General features: G+C 46.9%; 1 protein-coding gene across 1 annotated transcript in view; it reads right to left on the reverse strand.

The window, feature by feature from the left end:
* Window positions 1-17,849, reverse strand: part of GPR176 (G protein-coupled receptor 176) — a 306,084-nt gene that overhangs the window by 84,375 nt on the left and 203,860 nt on the right. The window lies entirely within an intron of this gene.

Below are 17,849 nucleotides of genomic sequence, written 5' to 3' on the forward strand. Positions count from 1 at the left end.
TTCCAAAGAATACAAGGAAGTGATTGAGGCAGTATTTTTTACTCACAGTGTTATTTTTTTTTTAAATGCAGCCGATTAGAATGTATTTTTTCAGTTCACAAAACCAATGATCCTGTTGTACAGAATTGCTGCAATTTTAAGTTTTTTATTTTATTAAAAACTACTGATCAGTATTACATCAAAAGAAGAAAAGTGGGTAAGTTGGACCAAGCTACGCTACGTTTAATTACGTCTGGCAGATATTTACTAGAGCAGAGAGTGAACTGACAGTAATAATGGGAAATTCAACTCCAGGGACACCTGCTCTATAATTTAATTTTTGCCGTTAGTAGCAATCCGAAGGAATGTATTTGCAGACTTTATTATTATTATAATTATGGTTTTATAGAGTGCATATCTACCCTAATAAAAAAAAAAATAATACTCCACATTTGTAAAGCGCACAATCATCCGTAAGGGTCTCTAGGCGCTGGGGGCCGCCGGGAAGATTAAGCAAGCTATTGCCCAGAGTCACATGGTGCTGGGCTGACCTGCCGCCGGAGCCGGGGATCGAACCGTGATCCCCGGGGCCTGGAGTCAGTCGCCCGGGCCACTGCGCCACACCACTTCCTAAAAGGGTTTACCAGTGCTGAGCATTTTGCGTATACCATCGGAGTCTTACCATTGATACATCATTAAAATAAGCCATGTGTTTGAAAGCTTCAGAAAAGCGCAAATGGTTGGCATGATCTCAGAGCAGCAGGCAGAGAGCTCCACATTTTAGGAATTAGATAGTTAAACACCTACCACCTTGGCGGGATCTTCTCACTCTGGGAACTATAGAAAGATGGTTATTGGATGATTGAAAAGATTGGCTAGGATGATAAGAAACCACCAGAGATCTAAGATACCCCAGCGGCCCTTCCCCCCTGCCTGTTCCCGCTCTTGCCTCCCAGTTGCTATCCCTCTCCCCGACCCCTACTTAATGCCGGCTGTGACCCTGGTGTGCCGCAGGCGCGCCAAAGGCCAGCCCGTCTGTGCTCCTTCATGACCCGACCTCAACTAGCACCATGAACCCTGGTTCTCCGACCCCCCACTGCTACGACTCAGCAACCCTCCACACACTCAACCCCCGAACAAACAACAACTGCCAGCTGTCAATGCCGGACACCACCCAAGACCAGTTCTCCTGCTGACACTGCCGCCGCACCTTCACCCACCTCCGGACCCCTACTGCTACCACCAACCCACCAGACGCCAGCAAATCCAAACCCCTGAGCTGCATCCTCCTCAATGTTCACTCCCTACACAGACACACAGTAGAAATCTGGAACCTCCTCAGCACCCTTTTGCCATGCGTCACCTTCCTCACAGAGACCTGGACCATCGATAGCTCCGTGCCTGACATCGCAACCGCCATCCCCGACGGTTACAAGATCCAGAGGAAAGACAGCCCCAACCACCCTGGAGGTGGACTCGTCACCGCACACAAAAACTCCCTCCAACTCACAATGACAAGCTCGATCGAAGCCTCGCCCCCATGGAACACCTCCACTTCCAGATCCAGACCAACCCCAGAACGATTCTACGCAGAACTTTCGCCTACAGGATCTCGCGCTCCATTCGCAACCACCAACACAGTCCTCATCGCTGCCTCCACAGACTACTCACTGCTTGGAGACCTGAATTTCCACCTCAACAATCTCAGCAACCCCAACTCCACCACCCTCCTGGACAACCTCACCAACATCAGACCACAGCAGCTCATCACCGCCCCGACCCACAAGGCAGGACACACCCTCGACCCCATCTTCACAGGAGAAATCAACATCCGCTTCAGCCACACCACGCAACCCCTCTGGACGGAGCACCACTGCGTCCACTTCTTCTCGAAACCCACCTTCCACAAGCCTACACCTTGCCCCCATGCAGGAACTGGAGCAAGACCACTGAAGAGCACCTCAACTTCGCCCTCAGCCACACCCCTCCTCCCACTACGACCGACGTCAACTCTGCAGCCAACTAACTCCACAGATGTCTCACGACTGCGCAAACATGCTCCCCCCCTTTCAGAACTCTGACAGACAATGCACCTCGAAGGCCTCCTGGTTCACCACTGATCTCCAAGAATCCAAGCGCATGTGCCGATGATCGATAAAGCATGGAGGAACAGTAAAACCTCGGAAGCACGCATCGCCTACAAGATCGCCATGACAGAACACCACCAACTCATCAGGTCCACGAAGAAGAACTTCATCCAGGACGGAATCCTCTCCAACTCCAGCAACTCCAAGGAACTCTTCAGCATTATACAAGAAATTCACCAAACCCCCAGTGAAACCTTGGTTGTCCCTCCCTCCCAGGATCTCTGCAACAAACACGGCTCCTTTTTCAATCACAAGATCAAGACTCTTTGCGACAACTTCGACGAACAAAACCAAGGCACAGACACCACACCTGCCAACAGCAATGCCACCCGGCCGACCTTCACTGCCTGGACCTGGTCACCACAGAAGAGACCCCAAAGACAATGAGAAACATTCACTCAGGACCCCTGTCCGCTGCAATCCTCCACAGAGCCGCCTCGCCCATAGAACCTAAACTACAGTGTACAATCAACTACTTCCTCGAAACAGGCACCTTCCCCGATGACTGGAAATGCACAGAAGTAAACGCCTCCTCCAGAAGCCCTCCGCAGACCCGACAGACCTCAGGAACTACAGACCCAAGTCCCTCCTCCCCTTCGCCACCAAAGTCACAGAGAAGATCACCAACAATCATCTTGTGAACCTCATAGAATCCAAATTGATCCTCAACACTTCTCAATCAGGATTCCGCGGGAAACATCACTTACAGCGAAACTTTTACAACGCACTACTATTACAACGCGGTCATTACAACGCAAACCATTACAACGCATTGCGCTGGGGGGCGCTCTGGGATAGGGAATAGGTTAATTTACTATCCAATAACCTTCCCTAGTGTCCACGGGGACTGGAGTTAGAATAGTAAATTAAACTATTCACTATCCAGCACCCAAAAGCGCTATGCGTTGTAATGGTATGCGATGTAAAAACCGCGTTGTAACAGCATGCGTGGTAAAAGCATGCGTTGTAACGTCATACATCCGGATTCCGCTACTGCAGCACCGACACCACCCTCCTAGCCATCACGGATGACATCCACACTCTCCTCGACCAAGGCCACACAGCAGCACTCATTCTACTAGACCTCTCGGCAGCCTTCAACACCGTCTCCCTATGCACACTAGCCACCAGACTCCACGATGCTGGCATTCCGGGAACTGCCCTAGACTTGATCCGCTCCTTCCTCGCCAACAGAGCTCAAGGAATAAGACTCCCGCCTTTCCTCTCCGGACCCACAGTGATCAGATGCGGACTAACCCAAGGCTCCTCACTCAGCTCCATGCTCTTCAACATCTACATGGCCCCTCTCGCAGCCATCGTCAGGAAATACAGAATCAGCATAGTGTCCTACGCCGACGACCCCCAGCTCTCCCTCACCAAAGATCCCAACATCCCCAGACACAGCTTCCAGGAAGGAATGAATGAGGTTGCATCCTGGATGAGAGGCAGCTGCCTGAAGCTAAAATCAGAGAAGACAGAAGTCCTCATCCTCAGAGCCACCCACTTCGCGTTTGACGACACCTGGTAGCCAAGCGCCCTCGGCAACGCTCCCACTCCCATAAACCACGCCCACAACCTCGGCATCATACTATACTCCTCCCTCACCATGAACCAACAGATCAGCGCTGTATCTTCCACGTGCTTCAACACCCTCCGCAAACTCCGAAGACCTTCAAGTGGATCCCCCTGAAGCAAGGAAGACCGTCACCCACATACTCATGACAAGCAGACTGGACTAAGGCCCTTCATGCCGGAATTAACAAATGTCTACTCCACTAACTCCAGAGCGTCCTGAACACCGCAGCCGGACTCATCCTCGGCATCCCATGACAAGAGCACCTACGAAACCTCCACTGGCTCCCCGTCGAAAAGAGAGTGGCCTTCAAGCTGCTCACTCATGCCTACAAATCCCTCCACAACAATGGACCCCAATATCTCAATGAAAGAATCTCCTTCCACGACCCCAAGAGAAACCTCCTTTCCGCCGACCTCGCCCCCCCGAAATCCCTCCCATCTGGAGAGCCAGAACGGGAGGAAGAGCCTTCTCCTACATCATTGCCAAGACCTGGAATGAACTACCCTTCAGCATCAGACGAACCCCCACACTGCAAGCATACAGAAGAGCGCAAGACCTGGTTCATCAGAAGACTCAGAGCTGCCTGATATTCCTCCCCCCCAGCGTCTTGAGACCCTCAATGGTGAGTAGGGCGCTTCACAAATCCATGATTGATTGATTAGTTAAGCCACCCAGCATCTCAGTTACGCAACCCAGCCTCTTAGCAATACCACATAGCCTCTCATTCATGCTGCTCAGTCTTTAAAGCCACAGAATCTCTCAGTTATACCACCCAGTCTCTCAGGTATGACACCCAGCCTCTCAGTTATACTACCCGGCCTGCCAGTTATATCACGCAGCCTGTCAGTTATTGCACCCAGGCTCTCAGATATGCCAATCAGCCTCTTAGTTGAGCCACCTAGTATCCCAGTTATGCTACTCACCCGCTCAGGTATGCTATTCAGCCTCTCAGTTATATCACCCAGCCTCTCAGTTATACCACCCAGCCTCTCAGTTATACCACCCAGCCACTCCTTCATACCACCCAGCCTCTCAGGAATACCACCAGCCTCTCAGTTATACCACCCAGCCTCTCAGGAATACCACCAGCCTCTCAGTTATACCACCCAGCCTCTCAGGAATGCCACCAGCCTCTCAGTTATACCATCCAGCCTCTCAGGAATACCACCAGCCTCTCAGTTATACCACCCAGCCTCTCAGGAATGCCACCAGCCTCTCAGTTATACCACCCAGCCTCTCAGGAATACCACCAGCCTCTCAGTTATACCACCCAGCCTCTCAGTTATACCACCCAGCCTCTCAGGAATACCACCAGCCTCTCAGTTATACCACCCAGCCTCTCAGGAATGCCACCAGCCTCTCAGTTATACCACCCAGCCTCTCAGGAATACCACCAGCCTCTCAGTTATACCACCCAGCCTCTCAGATATACCACCCAGCCTCTCAGGAATACCACCAGCCTCTCAGTTATACCACCCAGCCTCTCAGGAATGCCATCAGCCTCTCAGTTATACCACCCAGCCACTCCTTTATACCACCCAGCCTCTCAGGATTGCCACCAGCCTCTCAGGTATGCCACCCAGCCTCTCAGGATTGCCACCAGCCTCTCAGGTATGCCACCCAGCCTCTCAGGTATCCCACTGTAGACAGAGGTGATGGCCATGAAGTGACCCAGAAGGTGGCAGCCTCAGATGCAAACTGAAGAGGAAGTCGATGGCCCCTATGGGCTGGGCAAAGGATCGGTTTGTGTGAAGCCCAAATTGCTTATGTCTAGAGGGCGCGACGGGCAGTGGTTTTACAGCGGGAGGAGTATACCCAGAGACCACCTCTGGGAGGGCAAGAGACCAGGAAGAAGTGAGACCAAAGATAGAGCATGAAAAGACTTTCTGCCACTCAAACTGATGGCCAACCCCAGGAGTCAAAGATGGTCCACGCCATCAGCATCCTTTCTGATGAGTTGTGAAGAGCTCTAAGGCCCTACAAGAGAGGCGGGCGGATGAGGCCAAGGAGGCTGGCACAGAAGTGCCAAGGAGCCATAAGAAACAGAAGAAAAGCAAAATCAGAGACCGGGCGATGGCCCTGCAGGGGACAGAGAGGCAAGTGTTGATTTAATGGTTTATCAGAACTTACAGGGTAAAGTAGGTAAGTATGTGCATGCGAGAGGGGGGGTGCTGTGCGATGAACTCATCTTGGGGCCACGATACAGGTGATCTGGGTGAAGAACAAAGCAATAAGAAGAGAAACAAACAGAATACAAGGGTCTTTGTCTCAAGGAAGAGCGAGGTCAAAGCTAAGCTCTGTAGAATAAACCTCACTGACTAAATACATTAATCTGACCTTGTGTAATGTAATGTGGTGCACATGTGTAGCACTCGGATCCCTTTGAGACAGGTTACGCTACATAAAAGTGCATGAATCCATACTAATATAATAAAGAGAGAGCCCGAACCTTTGAGGTGGGTAATCTCAGGAACCACAGCACCAATCACAACACCCAATACAGCGTTGGAAAGGGCAGTTGCAACAGAAGGACATAGGCTATGTAGACAACCACCATATACATTTAAAAGGTAAAAGAACCGTGCCAGCAAAGTAGTCCCTTGTGGGCGTGTCGGCGTTGTGCTGTGGGCGTGTGCTGGGGCGTGACAAACGCTGGGGGCGTGTGGTACGTTCCGCCCTTCATTCCATGTCTCATATCGTGTGCTAATCCCACCCTGCTCCCTTTAATACCCCTGCACGCCATAATCATAACCCACCCTTACTCCTTAAAATACCCCAACACCCTTAAACACTAACCCATCTTAACCCTATAAATATACCCTGTACCCCAAAACCCAAACCTAGCCCTGAACCCTATAAATACCCCAGTACCTTAAAACCCAAACCTACCCCTGAACCCTAAAAATACCCCTGTACCCCCAAACCCAAACCTAGCCCTGAACCCTAAAAATACCACTGTACCCCAAAACCCAAACCTACCCCTGAACCCTAAAATACCCCTGTACCCCAAAACCCAAACCTAGCCCTGAACCCTTAAAATACCCCTGTACCCCAAAACCCAAACCTAGCCCTGAACGTTTAAAATACCCCTGTACCCCAAAACCCAAACCTACCCCTGAACCCTAAAAATACCCCTGTACCCCACAACCCAAACTTAGCCCTGAACCCTAAAAATAACCCTGTACCCCAAAACCCAAACCCACCCATGAACCCTAAAATATCCCTGTACCCCAAAACCCAAACCTAGCCCTGAACCCTAAAAATACCCCTGTACCCCAAAACCCAAACCTAGCCTTGAACCCTTAAAATACCCCTGTACCCCAAAACCCAAACCTACCACTGAACCCTAAAAATACCCCTAAACCCAAACCTAGCCCTGAACCCTAAAAATACCCCTGTACCCCAAAACCCATACCTATCCCTAAACCCTAAAACTACCCCTGTACCCCATAACCCAAAACTATATCTGAACCCTTAAAATACCCAAACACCCCAAAACATCTACCTCAGTACCCCAAAACATATACCCCTATACTTACCTTATCCAAACATTAAAAAAAACATGCTTTTAACATTCATGCATTTACAACGAATTTTGTTGTAAATGTATGAGTGGTAAAAGCATATAAAATGTAATGCCATGCGTTATAATGGCATTGCGGAGTCATGGTACTTTGGTAATGAAAGTATGCGGAGTGGTGGTATGCGGAAAGAAAGTTGCGGAATTAATGGGTGTTTACCCTCCCCCGGTAAGTACATTGGTGGCATGGCGGCCCACATCTCCAGCAACATACTCATATTTTGTCACCACCGATTTGAAAAATGCACAGGTCTCTCTCATTGATGGCCAGCACCGACATACACTTTTAGACACACCTCTCGCCACAAGTTCTAGAATTGCGAACTTTAGAGCTGGGGAGCTACGTTCGAATCTCAACATCAGCTCAACATCCTGTGATTCCAGGCAAATCGCTTTGTCTCCCCGTGCCTACCACAAATGAATGTGTTCTTCTATAATGTAAATTGTGCTCATGCCATGTTGTCGGTTCACGCTATATAATATTGCAAGGAAAAATAAAGTAGGGGAACTCGAGTTCACACACTACTGAACGCGCACTCTTAAGTGCATCAGCAGTGCACTGTGAATCGGAGCGTTTCACAGGCCTGTCACAGATAAGAAATGCTATCTAAACGAAATCCTACAAAACAATATACTACTGGCCGGCAGCGATTCATACCCGGACAACGTTGGGACGGGCTGCTAGTAATATATATTACAGTTGTTGAATGTTCAAAACATAAAGTTGAGAACTAGATATTTAGAAGAGAACACTGATGCCAAGAAAGAGACTGGAATGACATGATTTTATCTTGTTTTCTGCAAAATTATAATGAGTGGCACCTGCTACATAAACCCTATTCCACAGCAGTGGCAGTCTCAGTAAAATCTAGCTTTCAGGACTGATAATATTTGGATATTAAAATGTAGAGAATTTTCTCGGGATGGCGTTAACCTGTCAGAGCAGAAAGGTAGTAATGTTACAGAATGTGCCACATAATTTGTGTATGATTGCATATTAAGCCATATCATTTGCCTTCCATTTGCAGCACGAATAAGGCTACCTTGACATATAATTCGGCCCACCATTACATATGATTACTGTGTCCCTGGAGGTAGAGTACTGAAGGACTTTAAAGTGGTAGTCATAGAATCACTAACAACCCTGTTTAGTCGATCAGGCATGTCATCCGAGAAAGGCTGTGGAGGTTTGGAAAAAAGGAGGCTGTTGTGACGCACTCTGCAAAGCAGTCAGGGTGAAGGATGGTGTCTAAAGGCGATCTGCATGATATGAGTGGTCAGAAAATCAATGGGATTGATTATGAAGATGTTCATACCTTGTTACAGGATGGAAGCCAGAGCAGTCTCAAGAGAGGTTGGTCGGGCAGACAGTCCTCGATGGGAAGGGATCTGATGTACAGACTGTTGTGGCGTCTTTGCTATCTCATGCATTCTTCCCACAGACTCATGGCCTCATTTATGAAAAGTGACGCATCGCTGCGTGAAAACAGCGATGCGTCACTTTTCATTGCGCCTTCCTTGTGACATGCTGTATGTGTCATATTTACAGTATGACGCATCATGTTGCAAGGAGTTACAGATACGTCAGTATTTCTGACGTATCTGTAGGCGCAAAAATTACGCATTGCTGGAGTGTGTCACAAAAGTGACGCAACTCCATCAATGGGTCATTTCACATGGGCGAGTCCCTTTCAAATGTACCTGCGTCAGTCTTCCGCCTACTGTGAGGCAGGCGTAAGATATCGACGCATTAAAGTCCTAGAAATGACCCAGGAAAATCTCATAGATTTCACTGCGTCACTTCTACAAGGCTTACTTGCGTCAATACGCCCACCCTGCATACATTATACCTGGCGCAGGTATAATGTGCTGCAGGGGTTTACAAAGTGACGCATCTACCTAGATGTGTCACTTTGTAAATATGACGCAACATGGCGCATTCTTTACACCGCTGGTGCGTCACAAAAAGTGACGCACCAACGGCGTAAAAATGACGCAAGGCCTCATAAATAAGGCCCTCGGTGTTCCCTGCTGCTCAGCCAGTGAGTGAGTCCATTGGATGGTTGAAATGTTGAGAGTGTTTGTGATTGGATGAGTGGACCGTTGGATTGACAGGGGCTGAGCAGCAGGATGCTGCTCCTGGTGGGGCTTTACATGATTTACCTGTAACCTGATCTAAACCTAATAAACCTACTCCTTCTGTAACCTACAAGACCACATCCTTGATTGTAACACAGACCAATTTAGAACGATGCACCGGATCTGCTTGGGTTCAGCGTCACGCCCCACACTGAAGACATGTAAACACGTTAAACATCCTATCTAAGGAGACCTGTGTATTAATGCCAGTACATTTCGAAGAGGCTGATTGCAGCTGGAGAGGGGTCTCGGTGTGAATTTCAAGGACCGCTCTCCTGAGCTACAGCAATTAAAGCATATCAGTACGTTTCGAGGTAACAATGAAAAATCAACCACAGGGTGTTAAAAATGTCAAGTACTCTGTTTTCAATTTCGAGTATTTCTTTTCATGAATTCCTTGCTTTTCGTGGAGTCAGAGGTGGCTCTAGGCTCATGGTGGCCCTGGGCAGGGAGCGTAGGTAGGGGGCCCCAGAAGAGGAGGTTCGGGTGGGGTGGAGCCCCCCGGAACTCAGGAGGGTGGGGGGGTCAGGGTGTTAGGAAGTGAAACAGAGCCGGAGGCCGCTAAATCCCTGCCAGGGGTCGCCACGCAAATATGTATCCATCCTCAGAGGATTATTATATTAACGATATATATTGGCGCGGAGGCCCCTGGGGTTTGGTGGCCCTGTGCAGGTGCACAGCTTGCACATGCCTAAAGCAGCCCCTGGTGGTGTTAATTCAGACTCAAACCCTCGTTATATCACTCTTTTCTGCTCATTCTGTCTTTCTCGTCCCTACAGATCACAGCATTATTCCCCTTACATCCAGTACTTGCCCTCTAGTCTTCCTCTTTCCTTCTTTGACCCCATTAACTGCTCTCCTTTTTCCTCCTGGTCCTCTTATCCATCATGCTCCCCTTCCTGATCTCCTCATTTCCTTCTTCCCGCCTGCCATTTCGCGTACACGTCTCCCTAATTCACACTCCTTCTGATTCTGTGTCTGGACTGGAGGCAAGGATTATGCATTTCTTTCTTCACTTTACTTCAATAGCAGACATTTCCAAATTCAGTTCAAGAGCTTTATTCAATCATTAAAATAAATAATCAAAAAAGTCCATCATTACATAAAAATAGAAAACAGTGGATAACGGGTCCAGAATTATATAACAATTGTAAAATGAGTTAAAAAAAAAAATAGATAATTAACAGTCTAAAAAATTCAAGATTGCCTACGCCGGAGAGCAAATTTAAGGAAAGTGGCGACACAAAAACAAACCTCGGGTGTAGGAAACATCTGCAACTATAGTAGTGCCGGAGTGCATCTAGGTACCAAGGCACTTCTCAGTAGCAGGATTAAAAACATTTTTGTATAAATACAGTAAAATCTAGAGAAAATATAAAGTGTGCCAAGGCTGGCAAAGAATGCTCATGGCATGGAGAAACAAGAATAGTTTTAGGGTCAAACTAGTCCAAAGGAAATGAAAGTTGACACCTGACTAGGCCAAGTCTAAATCTTATCAATAATGCCTTATCCCAGGCATTGGGCACAAGGTCAAGAAACAGCTCCATCCCTAGGGCAGTTTGATTCAGCAAATACTCTTTATTACCAGCCTTTCGGGTCAAATGAACCTTCTTCAGAGGTCTCTGAAAAATTTAAATATGAAAATCTCTCAGCACCGAAGACAGTGTCTCCACTGTGTCAATGCAATTGCTCAAAATTAAATGAATCCTTATAGACCACAATTGCTGACTTATTGCTCAAAATAAATACAAAATCAGTCCAGAAGTGTTTGCGAATTTTCCAAAACAAAGTCACATGTCGCTATCCAAGGGTCACCATCTTTAAACCAATGCAAGTGTCTCGCAAATAGATAGAGAAACCAGGATAATGTATGTGCTTTCATCAAAAGGTTACCACGTCCAAATGAATAGCAAGTTCTTCACATAATTCCAACGTGTATGTGCTTGACGTGTGCAACAGCTCCTGTCTGTTAAAAACAAGTACTCAGTGACATGCTTTTTCAGAAAAACAGTAAAATAGGTTCCCTGCTTCAGGACCGGAAATGTAAAGGTGCCTTCACCACAGAATAATGCACGCTCGCACAGGATGTGTAAAAGTAGGCGTGTATACCTGATGGGAAACATCGTTTACAACGCGGGGATTACATTGCGATGCTATTACATTGCGGTTTTCACAACACAAGTCGTTACAACGACTTGCGCTGGATGGCACTCTAGGACAAGGAATAGTACAATTTACTATCCAACACCTTCCCTACTTTACGTAGACTGGAGTTGGAATAGTAAATTATACTACTCCTAAGTCCAGCGCCCTCCAACGCAAGTCGTTGTAATGACTTGCATTGAAAAAACCACAATATAATGTCCTGCGATGTAAATGTATGCATTGTAAAGTCATACATCCAAGCCTGATGGTAAAACAAATAAACAAATGTGTCAACCATATTAAATACACCAAATTACATCATGAAAAACCCTATAAAAAGCAGAAAGAATGTTGAGTGAAAATTGTGGAAAACAAACCATGCATGTAATTAATGTGTTGGAAATATCTTATACTGTAATCATTTACAATATTCTGTCCAAGCAACGAACACAACAATTTCATGATAGAAGTCACAAAAAACATGCACATTCTAATCTATCATTCATCCCAAATAGATGCATGGTATCCAGTTTCTTGATCGAATAGAATTCTGTTTGAGATGGTCTTTTCTGAGTGTCCATATCTAGTCTAGTTGTTATAACCTCTAGAACTTGAAATTGTAGTTGATCCCACGGCCGGACAGGCCTTAGCGGGCAGTGGGCCTTTTCCCAGTGGGCCGGAAGAGTAGGATCCGGTTTTGGACCCGGTTGGGGCAGTTTTGCAGAAATGTTGCAATATCGTCCCCCTGTTACAAAAGCGGGAGCAGCACTTCTCACTAACAACTCACCCCCTTCTTCTCACTAGCAACCTTCCCAACCCCCCTGACCCCACCCCCTGTCCTGTTTGAGGCAAATTGCCAGGGCTGGTTGCTGTTCTGAGTCTGGAATTGTGGCCTGCTTCTAGCCAATGCACTGCCACAGCTTAAGTTTTTGTTTTGTTCCGAATATTGCTTTTATGTTCTGTGAAGCAGATTTTGAATTTTGGGTATGTCTTCCCTGCATATAGTTTTGCGCATGGACATTATAATGCATATAGTACATGCTTGGTATACAATTTGCCGAATATTTCAGTAGAATGGCATTACCTTTGGTAGGATGTGCTATGGTGTTACCTCCAATAGATTTATTGCAATGAATACAGATCAAACACCGTTGCGTTCCTTTGTGATGTTCTTGTTTAGGCACTTTTTTGGTGGACAGAATTTCTGTGATGTTTCTCGATCTGCTGTAGGCAAACTTGGGTCTAACATCAAATAAACCTTGAAAGTCTGGTTCATTTTGTAAAATTTCCCATCTCTTGTGAATTATAGATTTTAGATACCATTGCATTAGCTTCCTTTTTACTGTTTTAGTCAACAAGTTTTTTCTGTCAATTGTTCTTCTCGGTTCAAAGATTCTTGTAATACGTGAAGTGGATAACCTGATATCTGAACCTCATTTTAAATTTCTCATTCATGATCGCAAGATCTTGGGGGTTCAGGATGATAATTTTTAGTCTGATGAATTTTGAAAAAAGAATGTATTTTTTTAGAGCTGGTTGGTGAAAACTTTGATAGTGCAAACAATTGTCCCTGTCTGCAGGTTTGGTAAAAGCAATTGTGTTGATGCCTGTTGGCGTTATCCTGATGAATATTTCTAAAAAGGAAATTTCATTCTTGTGAATTTGATGAGTAAATTTAATATGATCGTTCCTTTCATTGAACATTGTGATGTTATACTCTAACATGGCTGGATTGGCTTTCCATATCACGAAGATATTGTCTATGAACTGTTTGTACAAGATAGGAAGCTGCTGCCAATGTTCATCCTGAAACACAAAATCATTTTCAAATTTGGCCACAAAAATATATTACTGGATGATGGTGCTTCGGGAAAGACCATTGACGTTGGTGCCAAAGACATCCATAGAACTGACAATAGCATCTAAAATTAGTTGAAGCCCATTAGGTGTTCTTGACATCAACCCGTTCCCTGCTCGCTTCGGCCAGCGGCCGACGCCAGCACTACCTTCCGGGTGCTGACGCAGCCCTGCCCATTGCATAGAATGCCCGCACTGCGGCGGAATGTCTGCCGTGGTAAACGGGTTAAAACAGCGTCATCGCCATACAGAAGGATAAGGACAGGCCGACCATTCACAGTTGGTATGTCTCTGCCCTTACTAACTAAAAGGAGTCCAGCCCATTTATGCATATTGAAAATAAAATAGCTGCCAAAATACATCCCTGCCGAACACCTCGCCTGAGGCCAATGCTGTCTGTGCATTCACTGTTGGGCCTGAATCTGACAGGTGCTTTAAGATCTAGGTGAAGGGTGTGTAAGAAAGACACCAGACCACTTTCAACCCACATGGACTCTAACATAGCCCATAGTTTTCATCTGACCACACTGTCAAATGCACATGTCCGGTCCATGAAGGCTAATTAAATGGGATCACTTTTCGATATTGTGCATTTGCTGATTAATGTGTGCAAATTAAGGCAATGCACCTGTGTTTTGGCTCTAAAGCTACACTGTAAGGCGGATATATTTTGTCTGTTTGTGGTCCACAATATTATTATATTAAGGATGACCCTGCCAATGACGTCCACAGAGGAATCCAACAGAGATATTGGCCTGTAACAACTAAGGAATGCACAGTTCCATTTTTTTTAAAACAGGGACAATGATAACAGAGCGCCAAGACTCAGGCATGCCAGTCCTGCTGGCTAAATGAGCGTAATTTGTAATAAGGGGTGCCCATAGATCTGCCTCCAACTTCTATAAATCCATCAGCACTCTATCTGCCCTGGGACTTTATTCGAAGGGCTTTCACGAATAGCTTCTACCACTGTGAAATAAATACCAAGAGGAAAGGTTAACACCACAGTTTCCGTAACATCAGTGGCTAAGTCAGGTGAGTGGTAAATTTTTCTAAAGTGGGCACCCCAGTCATCTGTGTTAATATTAGCACACGCTAAATTATTGGGGCATTAAAAAGTGTGTTATTATTGACAGCGTGCACCTGTGAGAGGTACTGAGACCTGAAAAGATTGTGGCAGCCTGCTCAGCCAACCCAGATTAAATTTGGTTTTTATCTCTACTGATGATGGATGAGATCCAGAAGCACGTGTCTAGAGATTTACAGCACTAACCTGCACTACCTTTGGTGGAATACTCCAGCAAATATTCAATAAGCATGTAACATGAACTGCATTTACCATAATGCTAAGGGGCGAACTATGCTGGGAGGTGAAGCAGTGTGCTCCCACCCCTTTTTGTTGTTTTGGTTTTTTTTTTGGCGTGCCAAAACAGGTCGGTTTTCCTAGTCCTGCAGGTGGAGACAAAGGTGGTCCATACTTCATCCCTCAGCTCCAACCTCCTCCTACTAATAGCCCGAAAACAAGTCTCAGGATATGGTAATAATAAGTGATTTACGATGCAATGAAACAGGGGTGCACAAATAATTAAGCACTACAAGGTTTCTAGACTAACCTTACCAGGTCCTGGATAAACCCTAGAGATGGCTGGAAGTCGGTAAGGTGATCCATGAGCGGGGGTTTGGCCCGGCCTCCTTCGGTCGATGAGGGGCAACGATGGACCCGCCCTTGGCCCAGGTAGTCCGTAATGCTGATGTCCAGTTTCTCCTCCCATGCAGTGTGACTCCTGAATGCGCTATATAGCACTGGCGAAGGTGGCCCCACCATGCACACTCGATCCACCTAGGACCGCGCTTGGAATCCTGGGATTGGTGGTCCCTGAAACTGGTGTCCGGTTTCTCCTCATGTCGCGTTGTATGCCAGCTCCAGTGCCTGTTCAAGCACACGACTCTCACTGCCCTCGCTGCCGCCACAATCGATCTGCCCTCTTACCGGTTGCTGGCCTGAATCGATGCTTTAACCCCTTCCACACGGGGTTAATTCCCCCGCACTATGACGAGTCCAGCTTGTCATGCTGCACAGTGGAGCTGTGCTCATGACGCGCTGGACTCGTCATGACTCCACCCACTCCTTTAGAACGCCAGCACAGGCGGGGAATTCGCCGCGCATTGGAGGGCCGCAGCAGTTATGACGAGCTCAGCTTGTCATGAGCACAGCTCCACTGTGCATGTATGCAACCCCCAATATGTTGTGTGTTTCCTGCAGCCTCTTCCACAGGACAGACACTCAGTGAAATTGTGCGGGTCCAATTGCACATGTGCGCAGCACTGCCACCCCAGGCGGACTCCTTTTCGCTTGCACTGAAAGAAAGAAAGTGACACTCACAGCCAGTGGCAGGTGCTTGGGAACGGGGGTGGCGGAGCGAAAAAAAAAAAGAAAATAAACTTTCCTGTAAATGCCGCCTCTCCTCCATCCTATTCTCTCGGCACTGGCAGCATGGAACGGAAGCACCCAGGCTCCCAGATTCTCCCAGCCAATCACAACGCTGCTGTCATCATGACAGCAGCATCGTTATTGGTCTGAATACCGTGGTTTGGCTCTCAAACAGGGACTAGGGGGATGTGCATGTTCTCCACCCAGGCTGCATTACAACCTGCTGGAGGACATGCCCAAGAGGGACGGCCTAACTGTCATGCGCACTTAGAGAGTGTAAACTACTCATCCCTCTGCTCTGGCCAGCTCAGCTCCACCATAACCTGCCTCCGAGCCAGCACTGAAAAATAAAATTATAGTAACGTCATGTTTTATAAAAAAAAAATTGCACTGCTCAAAGAGCAGTGGGGCGATGCTCCTCCACCTTAGGGGAGGAGCCGATACTGAACACAGCTACATGCAGAAGCACACGGGGCCTCATTTATGAGGCCTTGCTTCAGTTTTGCGCTTCCGATTCGTCACTTTTTGTGGCGCATCGCGGGCGTAAAACATGCCTCCTGTTGCACACTATTTACAAAGTGAAGCATCTAAGCAGATGTGTCACTTTGTAAACCCCTGCGCTACATTATATCTGCGTCAGGTATAATGTATGCAGAGGGGGGCGTTCCCCCGCAAAAAGCCTCAAAGAAGCGATGCAGTGAAATCTATGAGATTTCACTGCGTCACTTCTAGGACATTGTTGCATAAAAATCTTGAGCCTGCCTCACAGCAGGCGTAAGACTGCCGCAGGCCCTTTCACATGGGGCTTGTCCCATGTGAAAGGACGCATTGCGGGAGTTGTGTCACTTTTGTGACACACTCCATCAATGGGTCACTTTTACGCTTACAGATACTGACGTATCTGTAACTCCTTGCGACATGATGCTTCATACATTAACTATGACGCATCAGGTATGTCGCAAGGAGGGCGCACTGAGAAGTGACCATCGCTGCTTTCACGCAGCGATGCATAATTTCTCATAAATGAGGCCCACGGTGTTGCTGGCACTGGTGTTCTGGGGTTCACAGCATATCCCAAGGAGCAGGGCAGGGTAATGTGCATGCCTACTCACTAGTTACACACATAGACACTTCCATCCATGGCACTCACATGGAGGAGCTCTCTACCTTCTGGAAAGCGCTTCTCTGTATGATCAGGAGTCGGAAGCTCTAAATAATTACAGTACAATTTGGTATGAAAGGCTAACAACCGCCCGGCATAGTCATATAGTACAACACATTCACATAAATATAAGAAAAATTATTAATAAAGGCGCTTACAGTTTGTCAGCAGAAAGTAGTAATTTTATCGCTACTAAGAAATGTTCAGCCATCCCTGCAGCATTAATAATGGCTTCGATGCTTCAGAAAACGTGTGTGTTTTTGAATAATTGTGGCTCTCGGGAAGGATTATGCAGTGGTCTGTTCGGCTGCTCATTAGACGCTTTCTTCCCTGTCCCTGTCGGTGATATTTTGCTGCACGGATGTGGCGAGTAAGGAGAGCTGCTGGGGCCTTATTATGACACACATGTGAAGCTACCACCCGCAGCCTGAACAACATCCCTTTCAATTGTAATTCTAAATTGTATTTATATAGTGCTTACTACCCCTGCAGAGGCAGTGAAGTGCTTCGCAGTGAGTAGCATGTTACTCCGGAACCCAAGATTAGAGGTTAATAGTTTGTGGAGTAGTACACTTTTTTTTCTTTCAGCATTAGTTGTGTTAGGCTTGTGCAGTTGATATCTTCTGTTTTTAGTAGAGTTTAGAGTAGGAATAGAATGTTGGAGATCGATTTGAACCCCTTGTTTCTTACAGGGAGGCCTAATTAATGTCCGCTTGTTAATTAAACTTGCCCAGGAAATATATGATTTAATCATTGACAACCGCCTGGATGTGTTATTCATCACAGAAACATGGTTTAAATCCTGCAATGGCCCTCCCCTAGGGGTTCACTAT

The sequence above is a fragment of the Lissotriton helveticus genome, chromosome 9, assembly GCF_964261635.1.
Source record: "Lissotriton helveticus chromosome 9, aLisHel1.1, whole genome shotgun sequence".
Taxonomy (NCBI): Eukaryota; Metazoa; Chordata; class Amphibia; order Caudata; family Salamandridae; genus Lissotriton; species Lissotriton helveticus.